Raw genomic sequence first — 21,994 nt, 5'->3', positions numbered from 1 at the left:
CCTTGCTGCAACTTGCTACGCAGTGTGAGACCCTGCCATCTCTCGGGGCCTCAGTTCAACCATCTATAAATATAAAACCTCTCCAGGCCTTCCCAGCTGACCCTGTGGTGTGTCCTGGCCTGGCACAGCCACTGTAGAGCATCCTGGCCTTGCAAACCCCTCCTCAGACAGATGTTGGGAAAGTAGCAAATGCTTCCTGTGTTGTGGCCAAGTCAAAACCAGCTGCTTGGGTGCTGCAGGGGCAGAGCTACCCAGCAGCCCAGTGCCAGACCTCTCTGCAGCTTCCCAGAAGAGCCGCCAGAAGCTGCCCACCCCCTCCACCCCCCAGGCCAAGAGCTCCTGGAAAGAAGGCAAAGTGCTCTCTCTTCCCCCACCCCAGACCTGGCCCCGGGTCAGCTTTGGGCCCAAAAGCCGGCAGGAACTCTGAGATGCATGTTCCAGGCACAGAGTAGCTTTGGTTTTAATAATTAACAGCAGCAAATATTGATTTACACAACCACTTCCAGGCCTGCACACTTCCGGGCACCCTCGGAATGCAGCCAGAGGCGCTTCCATTCCCAGACTGGCCCTGGGGGAGGCGAGGCCTGCGGCATCACCAGAGACGTCTGTGTGCCCAGTGGACGGGGAGGGGGGGGGGGCAGCTGTGCGTGCACACAGGGGCTACCCGATGTGAGTGTGCTACTCTGTGCGGCACGTTGAGTGTGCAGGAATGCCTGTGTGTGTGTGTGTGTGTGTGTTTGGACACGTGCAGTCCCTGAATACATTCACACCTGTGTCTGTCTGGGCTTCGTCTGTCCCTCTGCCCCTGTACCTGGGTGTAAGTAGGCAGATTTCCAAATCCCTGAGTGGAGAAACCCTGTGGAGGGCAGGAGGGTCCTGGGTAGTTCACTGTCTCTTCAAGTGTGACTTCCCAAAAAGAAGGCAATGTCCCTTCTCGGTGTCTGTCCAGCCCTGGGAAGGCTGCCAACAGTTCAGCTTCCTAATTTCTCCCAAAGTATTTTCACAGATTGTCCACAGCAAGAAGGACCTGTCAGGTCTACCCTGCAGATGAGGAAAGAAGCCCAGGGAGGGGCTCAGACTGGTTCCATTCATGTTATAAATGTGCCCTGATTCAGGGACACTAGGGGAGAAATGGAGAATGTGTCCCAGGCCTGTGTTCCCTAGTCTGCTGCTGCTTTGTTGATAAGTCATTCCACCTTTCGGAGACTGGTTCCCTCCCCTGTCAAAGGAAGATGATCCCCAGACTGGGCTTAATTCTGGGGTAGGGATGGGGTGACTTGGAGCCCACTGTCTGGGCTGTGCTGGTACAAACAGGCTGCCAACCTGACTGGGCAGAGGCCAGGAGGCCTGCTGAGGGGAGGCTGTGCCCCACTAATGTGAGAAGCCCAACCCCAGGCTGTCTGCGAGGAGGGACCCGGGCAATGGGCTGCTCCAATCTGCCTTCTCAGTCAGGGCGACGGAGGCCCTGCGGGGGCAGCTGAGGTCCAGGGCATGCGACCATTGATGAGAACCCAGGCCTCCTCCTGGAGAGGCGCCGGGAGACTCATTCATGAACCAGCTGCTCTTGTGAGTGGCTGCCATTGAGTCCCTCCTTTCCTGCCAAGTCCCAGAATCCACATGGGCCGGTCTTGGGCTGCTGCCCAGGCAGAGAAAGCAAGAGAGGGTCTTAAGAAGCCCGATCTGCTGCTACTCGCACCTTCACCTGGGACCCCCATGCAGGTGGTTCCACACAGGGACACCGCTCCTTGGCCATCTGCCCTCCCATCCTAGGAGAGGTGCCTGGCCTTCAGGTGCTATTGGGAGGGAGCCCGGTCAATCCTGCTTCTGCTGTCCTGGCCACGTGACCTTGGGAAGACCCACCCCTTCACCTTCCTGAGCATCTGATCCTCCTCTGGAGGATGCCGGTCTGCCAGCCAGCTGTGGAGGAAGGGACCAAGAGGCCTAACGTCCGCCGGCTGCTGTGGAAGCTGCGGGATGCGGAGCTGGGGCCTGCCCCCGCCCCGCACTGGAGAGCAGGAGCCCACCTCGTCCTGGCCCCACCACACCCAGCCTGCAGGGCTTCCGGCCAGTGACTTAACCTTTCTGACCCTCGATCTTCTCACCTGTGAGAGGGACCTGCTAGCTGCGGCACAGCACTAATGGCTGGGGAATGAGGCAAGACGCTCGGCTCTCAGCCAGCGGGGTAACCCCCAGTGAGTGCTAGTGGGTTCGGCCGGCACTTGACACCCTGCACAAGGCACTCGGCCATGTATCTCTTTACCAGAGCCCAGTTCCTTGAGGGCAGGGCCCACGCTAGGTTGATTTCCAGCCCTTTGGGGCCGAGTCCAAGGTTTGACACTGGAAAACCTTAGTGATGACAATAAGAGGAACAGCCTCATTTATAGGGCTCTTGCTCCAGGCTGGGAGCGTGCCTGGGCTGCTTTGTGGGCACTGTGTCCTGCTGTTTGGTCCACAGGATGCACTGCCAGGCAGGTGCTACCACTCACCTGACCACAGGTGAGGACATGGGGGTGGGTAGTTCACAACAAAGGTAAGAAGAAGCGCTGGCCGGCCAGCTCACTCCCAGCCGTTTGGCTTAGATCCACCCTGAGCCACTCCCTCGGACACTTCTCGAGACCTGGGTTCAACCTCGGGGACTGTACAGGCACTCGGGGGGTCAGGAATGGTAACCCTTTGGGTTAAACCCCAGCAGCGTCTACCCAAACATTTTATAGCCGACCAACAGCCGTTCTCTGTCATTTCCCAGCCCCCGTCAGCAGGGGACAGACCAGGGGCAGGAGGACGGAGGGGGCATTTACCTTCGGGTAGAGTGAAGTAGTGTGGGAGGGAACTAAGTCCACTTGTGACAAGTCTAGTGCGAAGCGCTGGTTCTGCCCATCACTCCTCCTAGAAGAGAAGAAGAACCTGAGGTCAGGGAGGGCCTCAAGATGGGCGGTTTGGAACTCTGGGAGGAAGTCACCCTCAGAGCTGGGGGAGCTGAAGGGGGATAGATGTCATGGAGCAAGTGTCCTGGGCTTCCCAGGAGGAAGGAGGGGGGCCTTCCCGAGCAGGACTGTCAAGAGACTCTCCTTCCCAGAGATCAGAAGTGTGGGCAGTCTCTCCACCAGGCCTGCAGTCACAAGGCTGTCCACGGCCCATTCTGAAGAGGCAGACTGGGGCAGGGGCAGTGAGGATTGCTGAAGAGGCTGAGGCTTCTGGGAAAAAAAGGGCACCCCAGCCTCCAGTCACCTGCCCTCATTCTTCAGGGAGACAGCCACCTTAGGGCCAAGAGGCCCAGGGCTCCTGCTATACCAGTGACAACAGCCGCCACTCACTGGGCCCAGTGCATGCCAGTCCCTGTGCCAGGCCCTCCCTCCAGGCCTGAGGACACGGCTTCCTTGCCACACTGGTCTTCCCACTTTGCAGACGACGACCCGGATGTGCCCAGAGTTCACACAGCTGGTCTGCACAGAGCTGGCATCTGTGTGAGTCTCTGTGACTTGTGTGACTCCAGCCACACCCACAGCCCCCTGCCCCCCACCCAGGAAAACAGCAGGTCTGGAGAGGGTGAGGTCAGTGCCTGTCACCTAGAAAGCCTGCTGAGGCCACCTCTGGGGTCAAGGGGAGGAAGTGCCCAGGGATTCCCAGGATCCAGGGAGCCTGGGGCCAGGAGAGCAGGCCTGGCTTCCGCCACTGCCTAGGGCCACCCTGACGTGGCTGCACCCCCACCCAGGTCCCAGGGAGCAAGGCTGGTCCCACAAGGGTGAGTCACCTTCCAATGCTCCTCAGTGGCCTGTGGCAGACTTGAGTCAGGTGGAGCTAGGACTGCCACGCCCCAAGAGGGACCAGCCCACGGGAACCCAGGCCAGGAAGAAGACGCCCAGGCAGCTGAGCCCCCTCCGACTTCCCTCACCCAGAACCACCAGCTCTGCTTGGTGCCAGGGCTCCACCTCCCAGGGGCGCTGGGCAGTGCCTGACCCCAAAGCATGGACCTGTGGCCGTGGCATTTCAAGTCGCGGGCATCATTGTGGGGAGAGCCTCAGGCACCGGCCATGTGACGCCTGAGCGAGACACACCCATCTCAGCCTCGGTTTCCAACACCATCCATCAGGACCCTGGCAACGCACGGTCCGCGCTCCTCGACGCTTTCCGACTTACTCACTCACAGTAAATGAATGGGTCGCCCCGGGAGGGCCCATTAAATGTTTGTCCAACCACTGACGGAATGAGTGAAGTTGGCAGCAGGGTGTCACGGAGCACTGTCACTGAGCAAGGGAGCAAGGGAGCCTGCGGAACACAGCTTCCTGGATCGCACCCACGTGCGCCCAGGCTGGAGGCAGGGGGCGGGGCCAGACAGAGGCCCAGAGAGATGTCCAGGCAAACTCCCTTGAGGCTCCCACGGGGACTCTAAGAGACCTACTAAGGGCCGGGACCTGTGCCAACCCTATACCACCCTCGCTCTGGTGCTGGAAGGTTGGTGTTATTTATCCTCATTTTTACAGATAAGCAGAGGCTCAGAGAACTGAAGCTCCTTCTCCTAGCCAGTGGTGACAGACTGGAATTTAAAGCATGCGCCCTGGAGTGAAGAGGGACAGTGCTCAGGGGTGGACAGCAGAGGCTGCCCAGGGGCCAGGAAGTCCTGGGGTTGGAGCCTAAGAGAAGCTAGGTGCCCTTCATGATGCAGACTGCTGTCCTGCGTGGCCCTTGTGGTGGCTGCTGCCCCAGGTCAGCCGAGTTAAGTGGTGCTCTTCAGTCCGCCTTCTTGTGGGCCCAGCCTCAGACGCTGGCCGCTGCAGGTCAGCCTGGCACCACTAACACACTCCCCTTCCAGAACCATCTCGACCTGCTTCCAGGTGGCCACTTCCCTCAGGATTGCTCATGTTGGTACAGGACCGAGGAGACTCTCGAGACTCTGGGGCTACAGCGTCCTTCTGGGACCTTGTGCCCAGCCTCTCGGCCCTAGTTCCTGTTGGCCAGGGTCCCGCCCCTCCCAGGCGGCACCCAGCCCCTCCCCCCACTGCCCTGCCAGGCAACTCCACCTAAAAGGCCAGTACTGAGCCCTAAAGGGCAGGGGAGTAAGGACCACCCCCAGCCCTGAAGGGGCAGACAGACAGCAACCAACACCAACCCCAACCAGGCAGGTGCTCAGACACCACCTGCCTTGCACATGAGGAAACTGAGGCTCAGAAGGAGCGTCAACTTGCCCAAGGTCAAGCTAATGAGAGAGACAGAACAGGCGACCGGACCCAGGTTTATCAACTCCAGGGTCAAGAGCTGAACTTCATAATGCAGGTGGCCAACTGCGGACCCTGGCTTACCAACCTCCATCAAGGTCCCGCTCATAAGCCAAGCAATAGCAGCGTGACGTCAGCCATGGGGACAGTGCCCTGGGTTGCTGCTGGGGCAGGCTCCGCCCCACGACCTTACTCTGTTAACTCTTCCTCCTCACGGGTAGAATGGAGGAACGAAGACACAGAGAGGTCGAGGAACCTGCCCAAGGTCATAGTCACACAGGCAGTGGACGTCCAAGGGCAGGAGGCTGGCCGTCCGGGCATCGATTCTGGGCCTTTGTACTACAGGCCTCTTAGGGCTCACAGGGCAGCCTCCTCTCCAGCCGCCCCCCTCCTTTCTGCCCTCCCCCAGACCACCTCCAACATGGTCGCCGCCTTCCCTTCCAGAACTTGACCTCTCTGTCTCCCCCTCTCTCTTCCAACCCACCCTTGTCTTCTGGTCTCCACCATTCCATTCACATGGGGTCCCACAAGTTCCCTCCCCATTTCTCCCCAAACCTTTCTGACTCCATGGCCAGCTCAGCCTGAAACGCTTTGGATTCTTCCAGCTACAGCATCTGGGAGGAGCCCAGAGCACGCCAGGACATGGTAGCTGTCCCTTCCACCTCCCCTCTGCCGTGACCCCAGTGGCACCCAGGAGTTCATGCAGGTATTGTCTTCTTCCATCACTTCAGAGGCTTTTGAGGTTGGACTTTACCAAGCTTTTCTCCAGATGGGGAAGCTGCGGCTCAGAGAGGTTAAGTAATGAACTCAAGGTCACACAGGAGGAAGAGGGAAGATAAGTTTGACTCCAGTCCAGGATTCCTTCTACTACAATCCATCCCAGCTGCTGGCAACTCAGGCCCTGTCACCTGGCCTTCTGCTCCCCAGTGGCCTCCCTAGCACAGCCCCAGAGTCTTGCCACCACCACCAAGCATCTTGCCTAGGCCCAGTGGCAACCCCGCAGAGTCTGGCCTGGATGCCTGCCCACTGCCGCCTCTGACCCAAGAAAACGCAGCAGCCAGAGAAGAGATGATTGGACCAAGGCTGGTGGGGAAGCCAGAGCCAACCTGCGTCCAGGCCAGGCACATTCTGGGGTCACCTTGAGCCCTGCAGCTGCCTGGCTGCCTTCCCTGGGAACAGGAGAGGCAGGGCGTGGGGGGAGGGGCCAGGCCGGAAGCGGCTGCTCACAGCTCCCGGGTATCTTGGCAACTGTCACGCGCCTCCTCCCTCCCTTATCGCTGCATCAAGGTAACAATAATAATGGCACCTTCGTGAGAACAGCTCTTTGTACCTTTCAAAAGCTCTCTTTATCTGCTGCTCCTGGGACTCTCACCGGAACTGGAGTGGGAGATAAGGCGGTGTCCAGGATCCCCAATCCCAGGAGGGCAAACTGAGGCTGGAAGAGGTGAAACCACCACCCCAAGGTGACCCAGCAAGTGGGGAGCAGATCGGGGAAGAGAGCCCAGGGCTTCCGCCCACCCACAGCTCCAAAGCCACGTGAGGATCTGCAGGAGCTCAGAGGGGTCCACACTCCGCAAAGCAGCAATGTCCTGCCCAGGCCCAGAAGGGGAGGTAGCTGGGGACACCGAGGACAGGAGACAGGGTGCAGCCCCAGGTGCGTCCCACCTGCAAGACCAGACACCTGCAAGATGCTAGGCCGGCCTGTGGAGCCATAGCTTTGGGCAGAGGTCCCCAGGTGGGCCTGGCCCCTGCTGACCCTCCCTCCCGTCCCTGCCTGTCCTGTCAACCTCCCTGCTCCTGTGCATGGCTACCCACCTTGTTCCAGCCTCACTAGGCTGCAGGTGGCCCCAAGGGAGCCATGCTGTCTGCACTGCTAAGCTTTCAAAAACACTGTCCCCTCTGCTGGGTCCCTTTCCTTCTCTTCTGCCCGGTGACACATTCGTGCTTTGACATTTAACTTAAACAGGTGACCTGTGACCATCAAGCTGGAAGACCGTGACTGGGAGTGGGGGGCTGCACCCCAGAGGAGGGGCCCAGGGAGCCAATGAACGGATGAGGGCTTCCGGTCAGCACTCGGCAGAGGCCAGGTTGGGAGGCCCAGGGCCATGTCCCTTGGGTTTTCCTGGCTCCCAGACACTTCACTGCCTAGCTGGAGTCACCTGGGGGCAGAGGGCCATGAGGAAGGGACACTGGTCCTAAGGGACACTCCCGCCCTCGCCTCCCTACCTGGGGCCTGGGGGCTGCTGCAGCCTGAGTGAGCAGGTCCCCAGCCAGGTCTGAAGGCCAGCCCCAGGCTCACCTGTGCCCTAAGCAGTGGGACACGGGCCCAGGTGGCTCAGGCACCTTTGACCTCTGCCAGGTCTGGAGAAGGGGCCTGAGGAAGTGGGTGGGAGGGGACAGGAGCAGGCCTGTCGGGCAGTCCCGCACTGTGATGTGGGTGAATCTTCACGACAGCGACCCCTGGGCGGCCGCTGCGTCAGGTGAGCAGGCAGGGGCTCTGCAGGCCTCGGACGTGGGCCAGGGGCCCCTGTGGCAGGGGAAGGCGCCTAGGGCTGTGTGCTGGGCAGAGCAGGTAAGAAGGGAGGCGGGGCCCACCCGGATCCCGGAGCGGGCCAGGCCGCCGCCTCCTGACCAAACAAGCTGGCCGCTCCGGGAGGAGGTCGTGGGAGGCTCGTGGGAGACCAGGCTGCCGTCTACCTGCTGCCTGCCCAGCGCTCGCCTCTCCTGCCAGGTGGCCAGAGCCCAGCTGCGCTGGGGCCCGAGGCCTGACCCTCCCGCCTCCCGGGAAACTGCAATCACAGGCTCCTCCCCTCACCTGGCCACGGGCCTCCTCCTGCTGGGGAGAACCAACCCGCTCTCACAGCCTCCCCAGGCGCCAGGCCAAAGACAGAACCCCAACAGACACGCCGGCTTGCCCGAGGTCACACCTGAAGCTCCAGCCCAGCTGTCCCGCCCCTAGCCCTCCCGGCACAGGGCACCCCGGTGTGTCGACGGGCAGGGCACAGCCCACCCCACCCCAGCACCCAGCACAGGGGGTTGGCGGGGGGCCCTTTCTGGCACCCACCGGCCCACACGCAGCATTTCAGCCACCCCCACGGTCTCCCACAGCCTCCGCTGACCTCACTGTCCCTCTGAGCTCCATGCGTTCCTCTGCTCACCCACCCTCCAGCCGCCCACGCCCATCTGCCCTTCATTCCTGGGCTCAGTCATTCAGAGGGTAGGGCTCCGCGCCTGCTCTGGGTCAGACAGTGTTGGCATCAGAGCGGGGAAAGCCAGGCCTGCCACCCTCAAAGAGCACTCCCCACTGACACCCGCCCAGACTATTCTCCAGCTGTTCTTAGGGGCTCCTCTGGCCTTACCAGGTGCTGAATCCTCCAGTGCTGCGACCTTGTGTAATCCATCCCTCCCGTTCCACACCCACCCTAGTTGATGCTGAAAGCCGGGTTTTGAATCCTCATGGGCTTCAGGTAAGGCTGGTGAGCAGAAGTCGCTGCCTCTCATGACTGCCTGGGTAGGGGGCCACTGAGACCAAGGCAAAACCCTCATGGAAAGCAAACTGGTTTCAGACTAGATGACCCTGAGGTTCAGCTCTGACAGCCCACTGAGGGTGAATAGGATGACAAGGAGCTTGGAACTGAACCCACCAAGGCGTGGTTGAGAGCAGAACCCTGGAGAAGGGCTTTACCATGCACAGGGTCCTTCGCCTCCTCTGAGTAGCTTCTCTTCTCTGAACCTCAATTTCTTCATCTGTCAAATGGGCTAGTAAATACCTACTTTGGGGGATTGTCGTGGGGAATAATTAGATATACATACAATCTGACTTGCCTGGAACTGAGCAAATAGTATGTGCTCAATAAATGACAGACCCCTGCCCAGAAAGGCAGTGGAGGGTCAGACTGCCTGGGCTGGATTCCTAATTTTGCCATTCAGCTTCATGTGGCCCTGGGAAGCTACTTCATCTCTCCAAGTCTCGGTTGCCTCATCTATAAAGTGGGCGAGTGGGTGGAGCAGGGCGGTTGTGTGTGTGCCCAGCAGGCGTGAGCCCGGGATTTGATCCCCAGCACTGTAGAAACCAACAAACGAGCAGGGGTAACAATGATCACTGTGTGGGGGTCGCCACGAGAAATAACGGTTCATGCTCGTTCTGTGCTGCCCGCCAAGTCGAGGCAGGGTGAGCCCTGCGCGTGGGATCAGGAGACCCCGGCGTGTGGGAGCAGGAGCAGGAGCCAGGCCCTGGGGGCCGCCTGGGGGATGGAGCAGACTTAAAAAACGATACAAAGATGGAGCACCTCCCGGGACCCTGCTGACGGAGCACCTGACTCCGTGTTTCAGTCCTCTGGGCGGCTGCACTGGTCACCTCTTATTCCCGGCGGGGAACTGACCCCGGGAGGTCTGACACCGTGACCCAAGTCCTCCAGCCAGGAGGGACAGAGCCCAAGCTCCCTCCATGAGGCAGGAGGCCACCTGCCGGGAGGGCTGGGGAGGAGTGAGGCAGAGACAGGTGGCCCAGGCAGTGGGCACGGGGCTGTCCTGAGTGGGGAGCCAGAGCAGCCGGGCTGGCCGGGGACAGCCTGTCCACCTCATCTGTAAATGCAGATACAGGCCCTGCCCCCAGCTCTGGCTGGGCCCCAGCTGGCAGGTGCCCGGCCCCGCCCAGCAGGGCACAGGGCAGAGGGCAGGTGGGCAGGTGGTGCCGGAGCTCCGGATAGCTCTCTATGCTGATCAACCATGGCTGGGGGGACTCGGCCTTGAAGGTAGCCCACGGTCTTCCAGAGAGAGCTGGGGAAGGAGGCGGAGGAGCACGGGTGTGCGCCCGCCCCAGGTGGCCGGCCGGCAACAGACAGCCCTGCGCTCAAACCCCAGCTGTGTGGAGCTCCAGCTGCGCGGCCCGGCGCGAGTCCCTTCGCCCTCTGAGCCTCAGTTTCCTTGGCTGTAAGGAGGTGCCGGCAGCTGGCCTGCAGGACCCACGAGGGTTTTTGGAGCACTCGCAAGGAGGTGCTCCTGGGGCAGCCTCCCGGCCCCCCGCGGCCAGGGTGAAGGCCACACGTGGGTGCCCGGGCTGTGCCCAGGGGGAGGGAGCCGGGGTCCCGCAGGCGGCAGGTGGGGTCTGACACCTGCTGGAGCCCGCGCTGGGTTTCCTGCAGCTCTGCTGGTGTGACACGGGGCTGCTGAGACTCCGTGGGTGAGAACGTGACCGGGAAGCGGGTGTGGGAGGCGCGAGCGCGTGTCTGGGTGTGCGTGGGCCTGTGCGCCAGCGACTGATCCGATCTCGTCGCCCACCTGCCTAATGGCTCCCCAGCGCCTCCCCGGCCACGTGGCTGCCCTGCAGCCCCGCCAGCCCTGTCGCTCCGACCTCCTCTCTGGCCTCTCCTCCCTCCGGGGCCTCCTTTCAGCCCCTGTCTGCCTGGCCTTCACACTTCCTGTCCTCAGCCTGGCACGGGCCCTTCCTCACCCCTCCCTCCCACACCCCCTCCCCAGGCTGGGGAAGCCCCCCCCACCCGCTTTCCCAGGAGCCTGTCCTGGGCCTGGGCGGATCTGCTGGTTCAGTGGGCACGTTTCCTGGTGTGATCAGGAGACACCATCCGCCTCTCCCACCAGGACCCGGGCTTCCCCAGGTGGGGCTGCTGTGTTTACAGCCAACGCCCATGGCCGTCTGCGGCATGAGCGACGTGTGTGTGCGAGTGACTGTGTGCACCACCAAGCTGTCAGCAGGCATCGGCCTGGGAGTGAGTGGGGAATGAACCTGGGCGCACGTGTAAGAGGTCACCTCCGAGGCCCCTGGCCTGATGGGCAGGTGGCAACCAGGAAAGGCTGAGGCGCCATGGGGCCAGTGCCCAGGTGACTGGGCCATGAAGCAGCGGGCGCAAGTTCCCTTCCCCACTCCGAGCCCTTCCTAAAACAGGCCTGGGGTCTGTGCCAGCGTCCCATCCCTGTGGGCAGTGGGAGGGGCGGGCGGGCTCTGCCTTCAGGGAGGCCAGCCTCCCGCTCCCCCTCAGGGGCCCTGCCTTCCGCCGGCCCTGCTCTGCTCCCTGAGGCCCAATGCCCGTCTGGTCTTAGGCCTGCCTGTGGGTGCAGCCCTGGTCTGAGAGAAGGTGGGCCTCCAGCTTCTGCCAGGAGGTGACCTGGAGCTTGGCAGGCTGGGCTGGGAGGAGCCCTGTTCCTGTACACCAGCTCGGCCCTGGACCACCCTGCGGGCCACTGCGAAGGCAGCCACTTGACGCCCACCCTGTCGCCCACCACCCATCACCCATCTGAAATCACCTTGTTTGCCTCTGGGTTCATTTTATGTCTGCCTCCCACACTGGAAGGTAACCTGTGTGAAGCGAGGGACCTTAGCATGTGTCCCCAATTCTTAGACGAGTCCCTGGCACACGTGGGGACTCCCTCAGTATTTGCTGAATGAACACGTGGCCAGCGGAAGCCTTGAAGGAACCCTACGAGGTGAACATCACCCCGATTTGCAGACACGGAGACCGAGATTCAGCGAAGTCAAGTCTCGAGGCCAAGGGCGCACAGCAAACGGGCGGAGCAGGCCCAGCGGCCTGAGCCACGAGAACGGCACCATCCGGGACCCAGTGCCAGAGACCTCAGGTGTCCGGCCACCCCTTCCGGCCGTGTCAAGACAGAGCTCCACAGTCACCACCCATGGGCACCGAGCTCCCAGAGGGCAGAGTCCAGACCCTGAGCAGCCCTGCGTCCTCTGCCTGCATGCGAGGACAATGACAATGGCAACGGCCACACAGCGGGGACCTGTAGGCGCTCGCTCTGAGCCAGGTCCTGGTTGAGGCCACGCGCGTGCTGTCTCATCTCAACCCGTGACGGCCCTCCGGGCGGGCGGCACCAGCGCCGTCCTCCTTCTAAAGACAGGGAGGCTGAAGCCCAGGGAAGCCACCCAACCCCCGAGCCCGGCCGGCGGGGGTCCCGGCAGCACCCGCAGCCAGGCTGAGTCCAGGCTCCGGGCTCAGAGGCCCCCACCAAGAGCAGGGCCAGGGCCCCCAGAATCGCAGACCCATGCAAATCCGTGCCACAGGGCAAGTCCAGACGTAAGCGAGGAGGAGGTGACAGGGACCCTCGGCGGCTTGGGGGCTCAGCCCTCCAGAGCACACCACGGGAAGTCCCAATGGGTCTGCAGGGATGGGACCCAGGGGTCTCTCTCCCCCAGGGTGCTGCCCTGCTGCCTCCTCTTCTGGAACATTCTCTAGCACTGGAGTCCCTTCCACCAGGCACAGTTCCTCCCTGCCGCTCCACCGCGATGCACCAGGCTCACTTCTACAATGGTCGCCTCCTCCAGGAAGACCCTCGCCCCGTCTCTGAGCTCTCAGCACCGCGTCTCTCCAGTCACCGCGTCTCCCCAGTCACCGCGTCTCCCCAGTCACCACGTCTCCCCAGTCACCGCGTCTCCCCAGTCACCACAGCCTTATTCTTTATTTCCCTTTCTAGACTGAGAATCTACGAGAGCCAGGGCCAGGGCCAGGGCCAGGCTGCAGTCCCGGCCACTCAGGAGGCTGAGGCAGGAGGATCACAAGTTCGAGGCCAGCTTCAGTAACTTAGTGAGAACTGTCTGGAAATAACATAAAAAGACCTGCGGCTGCGGCTCAGTGGCAGAGGTTCAATTCCCAACAAGTCCCAAATAAAACAGCGAAACAGAGGAGAGCCTGTGGCCTCGTGCGCTGTCTGCTGGCACGGGCTTGGCCCTCCAGGGGGTCCCCACAGCAATGCTTCTTGGATCGATTTGCTGAGTGAATGAACACACTCCTGGGGAAGACCCCCAAGAGTCCCTCAAGGGCCTGAGATGTCAGGAAAGTCCCCTCCCTCATCCACTCGCCGCTCGAGTCTCTCATTGGATTAATGAATCTTTTCTTTCAAAATGCAAATACTTATGAAGGGGGAGAACATTCCCTGAGGACCCACACTGGATGCATTCATTCTGAGCAACACTGTTTCCATGGTTACAGATTCTGATGCTCAGAGAGGGGAAGCAGATTGGGTGAGGCCACTCAGCAAGGAAGTAAAAGTTAGAGTTCTTCCTTTCTTTGTGGTCCTGGACTTTGAACCCAGGGGCGCTTTACCACTGGGCTACATCCCCAGCCCTTTTAATTTTCTTTATTCTTGTAATTTTATTAATAATGCATAAATGGTTAATGGACAGGCATCACCAACTTGCTGTCCTAAATTAACTATCTGGTGGAAAAAGTATTTTCTTTTCTTTTTTTTTTTGTTTATTATTTTTTTTTATTGTAAACAAATGGGATACATGTTGTTTCTCTGTTTGTATATAGAGTAAAGGTGTACTATTTGTGTAATCATAAATTTACATAGGGTGATGTTGGTTGATTCATTAGTATTTTCTATATTATCCAACTTACCAACAATTGTTGATAAGCTGGTTAAAAACATCATCTTGGACTCAAATTTACACAATAAATAAATCTAACTTTTACAATCAGTCATCAGATCTTTAAAAAACAAGCAAACAAACAAATCCCATTCCTTCGACTTTTTTGAAGAGAGACTGGGCATCCAACCCAGGGCGCTAACCTCTGAGACATATCCCAGCCCTTTTTATATTTTATTCAGAGACAGGGTCTCACTGAGTTGCTTAGGGCCTCGCTAAATTGCTGAGGCTGGCTTTGAACCCACAATCCTCCTACCTCAGCCTCCCGCGCTGCTAGGATTATAGGCCTGCACCGCCATGCCTGACCCTTCGACTTTTAAAACACTTACCCAAGTTGCTTTGCTGGGACACTTGTTATTTTTTATTTTGAGACAGGATCTCACCAAGTTCCTGAGGCTGGCTTTGAACTCACAATCCTCCTGCCTCAGCCTCCAGAGTCACTGGGATGACAGGGGCGGGCCACTGCATCTGGTTTAAAGGCATCTTTTAATGGTCAAAAGGGTATGAACCAAAGAGGATTCCGTGCTAAGTGAGGGGCCATAAAAGTGTACCTCAAAAGCCTCTTCCATTTCCAAAGAGTCTGGGAGGTCCACATTCTCTGATCCTAAGATTTTACAAAGCCAGGAGACTGAGACTCAGAGGTTCGACACGCCAGTCATTGACATAAGCAAACTCCTACCCTACCTGCAAGACCCGCTCAATGTGATCCCTTCGCCATGCTCCAGGCCCACCTCTGAACCCTCTCTCTGTTATCCCTCCAGCCACTCTGGTGTCGCCATTCATGGGATGTCCTGTGACTGTCCCGCCACCAGCCTTCACACCTGCTGCTTCCTGTCTGGCCCCCTGTCCCCATGCTGCCAGTCCTTCTCATGGCTGGCTCCTCTCATTCTTCAAGTTTGGGTTCCTTCACGAATCCCCCCTTCTCCAACCACATGGGCCAAGTGGGCAGCTCGGGCTCAGATCTTGGCTTTGCCAAAGACCCTGAACGGGCGCCCGGGCCCTCTGCCTCTGTTTCCTCAGCCTGAACTCGGGGGAACAACATCCTCGCTGATTAAATTCACCAACACGTGCAAAGGGCCGTGGCACCCAGTCCAGGCCGCGGTCAACTCTCAGGAAGGAGCACCTCTGTCGGCACATAAAGCTGCCTCCGGAGTCAGCGAGAGCGTCAGATTTGTTTTCTTGTCTATTTATGGACAGTTTCTCTCCCACCTCCCCAGTTCACAAGTGAGCAAAATGAGGCTCAGAGAAGTCCTGGACAAACTTGGAGGAGAGGGACTGGGCCCGGCTCCTTTTCCGCTGGCTCTGCAGCCCCTGCATATGGTAAGTGCCCAGTGGCTACGTGGAGCTCAGTCAATGCCCACGGCCCGCCACCCAGAGGTCCGCACAGTCAGGAACTGCGCTCAGACCCGGTCCACCTCGGCCCACCTTGGTCCCAATGAGCCCCAGCTCAACGGAATCCCCAGCCCCGCTCAGAGGGGCTGCCAGGAGGGGCAGGTGGGTGAGCTCAGGGCCAGCATCCGTGCCTCTGTACCCAGACGGTGCCTCCCTCTGGCTGGGCTAGGGTGACAAACCAGGTGCCCGGGCATCTGCCACCCAGGGGTGGTGGCAGGTGTGGGCTCAGGAGGCAGCAGCCTGCTCCCTGGCCTGTGCCCGCTGGGGTCCTGCCCATCGGATGCATAATAGATGAGGCCGCCCAGCGGGCCGTGCTGCCTGGCATTTCGGAGCCACTGATGAGCCGGCCTCGTGCTTTCCTGCTGCAGCACACAGGCCCCGGGGCCCTGGCTGTGCCACTGCAGGGAGGGGCCGCCTGAGGACGGTCACCCAAGGCCACCATGCAGCAGGCAGCGTCCAGGAGAGCGAGGGCAAAGGCGGGGGCTCAGGCTGAGGTGCTGGCCTCGCGCCGCTGCGTGTCCTGGGGCCAGCCACTTCCCTCTCTGAGCCTCAGTTTCCTCATCTGTAAAATGGGGGTGCACAGTCACAGACTCTGTGAGGCTGGGGTCAGGAAGGAAAGAAGCACCGGCCCAGGGCCTGGGACACGGGAAGCTGACCACGCACAGGAACGGCTGGGACCCAAACTGTCAAGGGAGAGCCTCAGGGGCCCTCTGAGTGGGATACGCTGGGCTGGGCAGCGACTCCTGTTTTGGGGACATTCAGATTCAGGGCCATTTCACTTCCCCCTCTTCCCTTGTCCCCAAACCAAGACGTCCTCCATTTCTGCAGCTTCCTCACCTCTGAGCAAGGTCCCTTCCCTGGCCAGCTGGATCCAAGCCCAGCCCTTGCCAGCTGTGTGACTCGGGGCCAGAGCCTCCACCAGCCTCAGTCCTGATTATGGCCTCTAAAACGGGGTCACTAACCGACCTGCAGGACCGACGTCATGAGCTGACGAGGCCACCATAATGCAGTGCCCAGCACGCGGCCAACGCTTAATCCCGGCCAAGTTCTGCCTCCCCCAGTCCCTTCCCAAGGCCCCAGGTTCCCAGTTTCCAGGTCAGCCAGCGCTCCTCTTCCGAGAGGTGTTCCCACAGTCCCCTGCCCCAGGCAAGCCGCCCCACCACCTGCACACCTCCCGCCTCCTGTGCCCGCTTCTGAATCTACCTTCTGGTCCCTGGGGACTGCGGAGTCACTCCCTGGCTCCTCGCCCGTCTCCCGGGCCTCCTTCCTTCCATCACCCACCTACTCAGAACTCCCCCACCGCAGGTGACCTGCAGATAAGGGTGGGGGGGATCGAGCCACGGGCACATCTGGCCTCCACCAGCCCTCACTGCCTTATGATCCAGCCCCATCCCTTAATCCTTAGAAAATGCGGGGAGGGTGCGGGAAATCCCCTCCTCCCGCCAGCGGCACGGTTCGTTCTCTGGATGCACTGGTTCCACTGCACACCCAGGAAGCATTTACTGGACCGGGGTCGCTCGGCGAGACCACGTGGAGGACACCGGCCTGAGCAGCTGTCAGGAGACACACCAGGAAGCAGGGGCAGATCAAGCACAAAGGAACTTCAGCAATCTCTGCTCCAGGGGGCTCAGAGTCTGCTTCCTGCTTCAGAGTGACGGGGACACATGCAACTCCCCTGAAATCACCTCCCTGAGCATCAGGTGGGGCTCAGAGAGGGCAATGACCTGCCCAAGGTCACACATCTAGAATGTGGCAGAGGCTGACTCCACCCACATCTGTCGGACTCCCAGATCCACGCTCTTTCCGCCACTCTAGGGATGAGCGCTAACATGTGCGTGACCGTGACCCATAGCGGGGGAGGCACGCTAGGGGAGAGAAATGGGATGTGGGACCAAGAGAGGAAGCACTGGGCAGTGGGAGGGCCGGGGCTGAGGGATGGAGGTGGAGGGTGCGTTTTATCTCAAATCTGGAACATCCTCCAAAGGTCGTAAGGTGAAGGCCTGTCCCCAGCGGAGCAGTGTTCAAAGGTGGGGCTTTGGGAAGTGACTGGGTCATGAGGTCTCTAACCGCAGTGGTGGATCAATCCACCAGTGGGTTCATAATGTGAATGGGCTATTGGGAGGGCTGGGAACTGGAGGAGGCGGAGCCTAATGGGAGGAAGTAGGTCACTGGGGGCGTGTCCTGGCTCCTCCTCTACCTGGCCCTCCCTGCTCCCCACCTGGAGGCTACCGTGAGGTGAGCAGCCTGGCCCTGCCATATGCTTCTTGCACCACATGCTCCCTCCCCACAGGCCCAGGGCAATGGAGCCACATGACCATGGTCTGAAACCTCTGGAACCATGAGCCAAAGTCAGTCCTTCCTCCTTTGTTTTTCTCAGGTATTTTGTCACAGCGATGGGGAGCTGACTAACACACCTGTCAAGGGGAGGAGGCAGGTGAGCACAAACATGGTGCTCCCACTGACGGGAAATTCTGGGGACAGGAAAAGTGAGTCCCTACCAGAAAGGAGGAGGCAGGCCTTGGATAGCAGGGGACTATCTCTGGTGGTCAAAATGACCACCATTTACTGAGCCTGAGTGAGATGCCGGGTAAACGGGTGGGGCGAAGCACTTGACCTCGAGGGTTGGGAAGAGGGCCCATGGGTTAGCACCTTGGACAGCAGCTCTGGCGAGGAGGGTGCAGGGCATGGCATTGTGGGTAACAGGCGTGCCCTGGGAATTGCAGAACTCCTTCACAGATGAGGCCCAGAGAGGGGAAGGGACTTGCCCAAAGTCACACAGCTGGTCAGTTACTGTCAGTCCTGGGCCCTCACTGCTAACTCGGTTCAGGGCTCCCTAGCGTGGACCTTCTGGTCCCATCTCCAAGTCTTCCTTTGCGTCCATCTCTTGCTCAGATCCTCCTGTGGCCTGGAAGCTTTGGGACAGACTGAGTGGACTCAGGGCTCTGCAGAGAGTTTGAAAGATCAGGTTCAAACCCCATGTCTGCTGCCGCGGTACCTCGGGCAAGTATTTTTCCCGTGTAGCGTTGTCCTCCTTAATCAGGGGCTGTGGTCCCTCACTCCTAGGTGTGGGGCTGGGAGTGTGGCTCAGTGGAACACTGCTGACCCCGCAGGTACCAGGCCCTGGGCTTGGTGCCCAGCACCACGGACACACAGAGCGATGGTGTGAGAGGGCGCGGGAGGCTCCCAGCAGCACCTGGGAAGCACTACAAGGGGAGCCGGAGTCCTGCAATGGGAGGGGCGCCTTCCTCACCCCTGGATCTCCCCCCGCCCTGCATGGGCACAGCACGCTGGCTCGCACTAGGACTGCCTCACGCTGACTGGGCATGGCAGCAGGAGATACAGCCCAGAGAGGGAGAGAAACCCGCCCCAAGTTGCACAGGGAACATCAGAGGAAAATGAAAAGTCCTCCCGGGAGCTCCGCCTGGACATGCCTGCTGTGTGTGGCCCCCCAGGGGACGGTGGTGCCAAACAGGAATCTTCAGCCAGGCCTGCAGACTCCAGGACACTCTCAGTAGGGGCAGGAAGCAGGGCAGGAGCTACTGGGGGGCTCTCCTGCTGGGGTGAAGTGGCAGCAGGAGCAGCAGGCCGGGCCCATGTGGTACTGGTGCCAGGACCCAGGAGGTGCCCACCTGCAGGGCACCAGGCCAGGCTGCAGTGAATCCTGAGGGAGGCTGCACCTCGGCCACAGCCTCTGGGTGTTGGAGGAGCTAGAGGCCCAGCTGCCTCCCTACCCCCTCCTCCAGAACAGGGGAATCCTCAGGTATGGGATGGGGTCTGAGGGTTGGGTACCGGGTGGCACTAGAGGGTTTGGGAGTTACCCAAAAAAGCTAAGGGCACCTCCAGGCCAGCCAGGAGCCATCCTGAGGTGGGAAGGATTAGAGAAGAGATAAAGGAAGGATCCCGGTAGTGAGGACCTACAACATGCCAGGCCTGGTTTGTTTGCTTGATTTTCACAAACTTATGCTCTCATAAACATCTTAGCCCCCATTTCACAGATGAGAAAACAGAGGTTCAGAGAGGTTCATGAATCACTGAAGGTCACACAGCAGTGGCAGAAATGAGATGGGAGCCTGATTTATCTGACTCCAAGGTTGAGCTCCAGAAAGAACTGCAGGGCAGAATGTGTGGGTACTGGAGAGAAAGTCCCCCACTCCCATGTCCAGAGAGGACGTGTGGAGGGCTGGTGGATCAGGCCTGGCATTACAGGGGCAGGAATGAACTGGGGTTTCCCCTGGAGTCAGTCAAGGCAGCTCAGACCCTCCTGAAGGTCCCCAGTACTCTACTCACCACACGCTCCGGCAAGAGGAGAAGGACTTGTCCACCCTGAAACACAGCAAGTGGGGCAGCTGTGAGGGGCGTCCCCTCTCCCCACCCTCGCCCTGCCCACCAGGCCCAGCCCACGCCACCCTGCGGCCCAGGCGGGAGGAGGTTGTGCTCATGTCCGGGGAAGTGGGCAGGTGTGGAGGCGACGGAGTGAGGAAAAGAGGCAGGACTGGAGGCGGTGGAGCGGGGGCAGCGAGGGTAGTCCTGGGACAGGACACCTGACAAGGACAGGCTGGAGTCAGGGTGGACGTGGGGGAGGGGTGGCGAGCCCGGAGCTGGCCTGGGCACGAGCTGGCCTGTAGCAGGCAGGAGGACGCTGTGCCCGCTCCGAGGCCCACGGGCGCCTCAGTCCCTGCACTGATTTTTATGACCTTCTGCTCTTACATTGACCTTCAGTGACTCACTCCTCATGTCTACCCAGGGGACCATCACCGGGAACCTGGGAGGAGATGCGTGGGGCGCTACTTCCCCTGCCCGCATTCCAATACCCACCCCTGTCCCCCAAGAGCTCAAGGGCACCCTAAGGCTCTGTTTCCCTCAAGCCCTGTAGGTCCAGCCACCAGGAGAGTGTGTGGGCCGGGCCCCCTCCAGATCCTCGTCCCCATTCCCTCTAAGGGCACCTTGGGCAGGGGAGGTGGGGGGGCCCAGGGGTTGGGCAGCTGTTGGGACAACAAACAACTCTTGCCTTCTGCCCTGAGGCAAGAAGGGAATGGAAAGGGAGCCCCAAACTGGACCCCGCCAGCCAGGGCGTGTCTCCTGGGGAGGCACAGCTGGGGGCTCTCGGGGGTCAACTAAGGTGGAAAGTGGACTCTGCAGGGGGGAAGTGAGGTCACCAAGGCCAGGACTCCTCCAGCACTCACAGCCCCTGGGCTGCCCCTCTGCGTCTGCTGACCTGGGAAGTGGGAGGCCCAACCCAGGCTCCTCTCTCCACCTGAGAGCGAGCAAGGGTCCCGAGAGGGGGGACAGCCCCCTCTTCAGCACAGCAGGCTCCGTGGGGGTCTCCCTGGAGGCTGAGCTACGGAGTGGGGAGGCACCTGGGACACAGTCTCACCGCCCGAGGACCAACGGTGTCCCAGTGGCATTCATGAGGAGCCCAAAGTGCTTCCCGGCAGGAGGCAGGGCCTGGCGAAGGGCCACAGCCCCTTGGTCTCTGGGCCCAGTCTGCATAGCCCATCTTCCTTCCAATTACCCAATTTCTGCCTGAGGCGAGAACGCCCCCATCCCACCTCGGCACCCCTGAGGAGAGCACGGGAGTTAGGAGGGGCAGGGACCCCAAGATGGAGCAGCTGCCGCTCTGACTGTCCGCAGGCCTCCAGGCCCGGGCAGCAAGGAGCCCTGGGAAAGGGGGATCCCAGGGTCACGGGACTGAGATGGGGCGCACAGGAGCCCAGGGCGGGCGCTCGGCAGCTGCAGAGGCAAAGTGGGAGCCCCAGCGGGCGCCCGCTGCCTGGCTGCCACCCCACAGACCTGTCGGTGCGCCCAGACGTGCGAGTGCACACGCACACACACAGCCTGCGTCGCACACTCGTCCCACTTAAGCATCCTGCGCTCAGAGGCACAGTCGTGCCACCTCTGCGCTCACGTCCCCACGTGCGCGCGCCGACACGCGCCCGGACTCACCAGCACAGCATGCCGTGCGCGCACTGAGCGCCACCCCACACCGAGGACAAATTCACCGCCACGAACCTCCCCAACCCGCCGGCACAGCGAGCACGCAGCGCACCGACCCACGCGCGCGCGCACGCGGTCCCCTCGCGCGGCGCCGCGCACCTACCCGCCGTAAGCGCCGAAGGTGAAGCTGCGCTTGCGGCCGTTCATGGTGCCGCCGCCGCCGCCGCCGCCCCACCGCGCCGGTCACCTTGGCAACGGCGCCCCGCCCCGCGCAGCCCGGGCCGTCCGCGCCCCCGCCGCCGCGGTCCAGCTGTCCGGCCGCGGGCGCAGAAAGGGCCGCTTGTTTGCGCCGCCCTCGGTCGCCGGCGGGGGAGCGCGGGGCTTTCCGAGGCGGCGGCCGCCACCCTCCCCACCCGGGACCAGCGCCCAGCCGAGCGAGGGCCACCGCCTGCGGGCCCTCCTCCTCCGTCCCCGTGAGAGCCACCGTGCTCTTGGGGCGGGCCGGACCCTCTCACCCCGAGGGACAGTCACAGCGGGCCCAGCAAGAACTTGGTACCCAGGGTGGAAAGTGGTCTGGCCGTGGGCAGGACGCTGCGAGTTTCTCATCAGCCACATGGGCCCGACCCGCCCACCTCCTAGGGTCCTTGCGATGAGGTGCTGAGTTAATGCGCGGACAGTGACAGGCAGCCAGTGCCCAATAAGTGCCAGCTGCGAGTGCCACACCCGGGTCAGACACTGCTCTTCAGGTTCGCGAATAAGCCAAGGAGGGAAAGGGCTCCTTTAGCCCTTCTACTGCCCACGCTCGTCCCCTCCCCAAGAACCCCCCACCCAGGCCCTGGTGAGGAGCAGGAGCAGAGGGGGGCGGCTGAGACCCCCACCTGCACACCGACCTCTGAAGTAGAACTGGGAGAGCCCTGGGGCCGGGCATTCATTCACTCAACAAACCTCCAAGTGCCTTTCTGCATCCAGGGGCCGGTGCTGTCCTCCAAGTGGAGATGCCAGCTGACTGGGGCACTAGCCCTGCCCTCAGGACTTGCCACCCCCGTCAGCAAAAGCTCTC

This window comes from Sciurus carolinensis, chromosome 1 (genome assembly GCF_902686445.1).
Source record: "Sciurus carolinensis chromosome 1, mSciCar1.2, whole genome shotgun sequence".
In the NCBI taxonomy this organism is placed as follows: Eukaryota; Metazoa; Chordata; class Mammalia; order Rodentia; family Sciuridae; genus Sciurus; species Sciurus carolinensis.
This window is presented reverse-complemented; position numbering follows the sequence as displayed.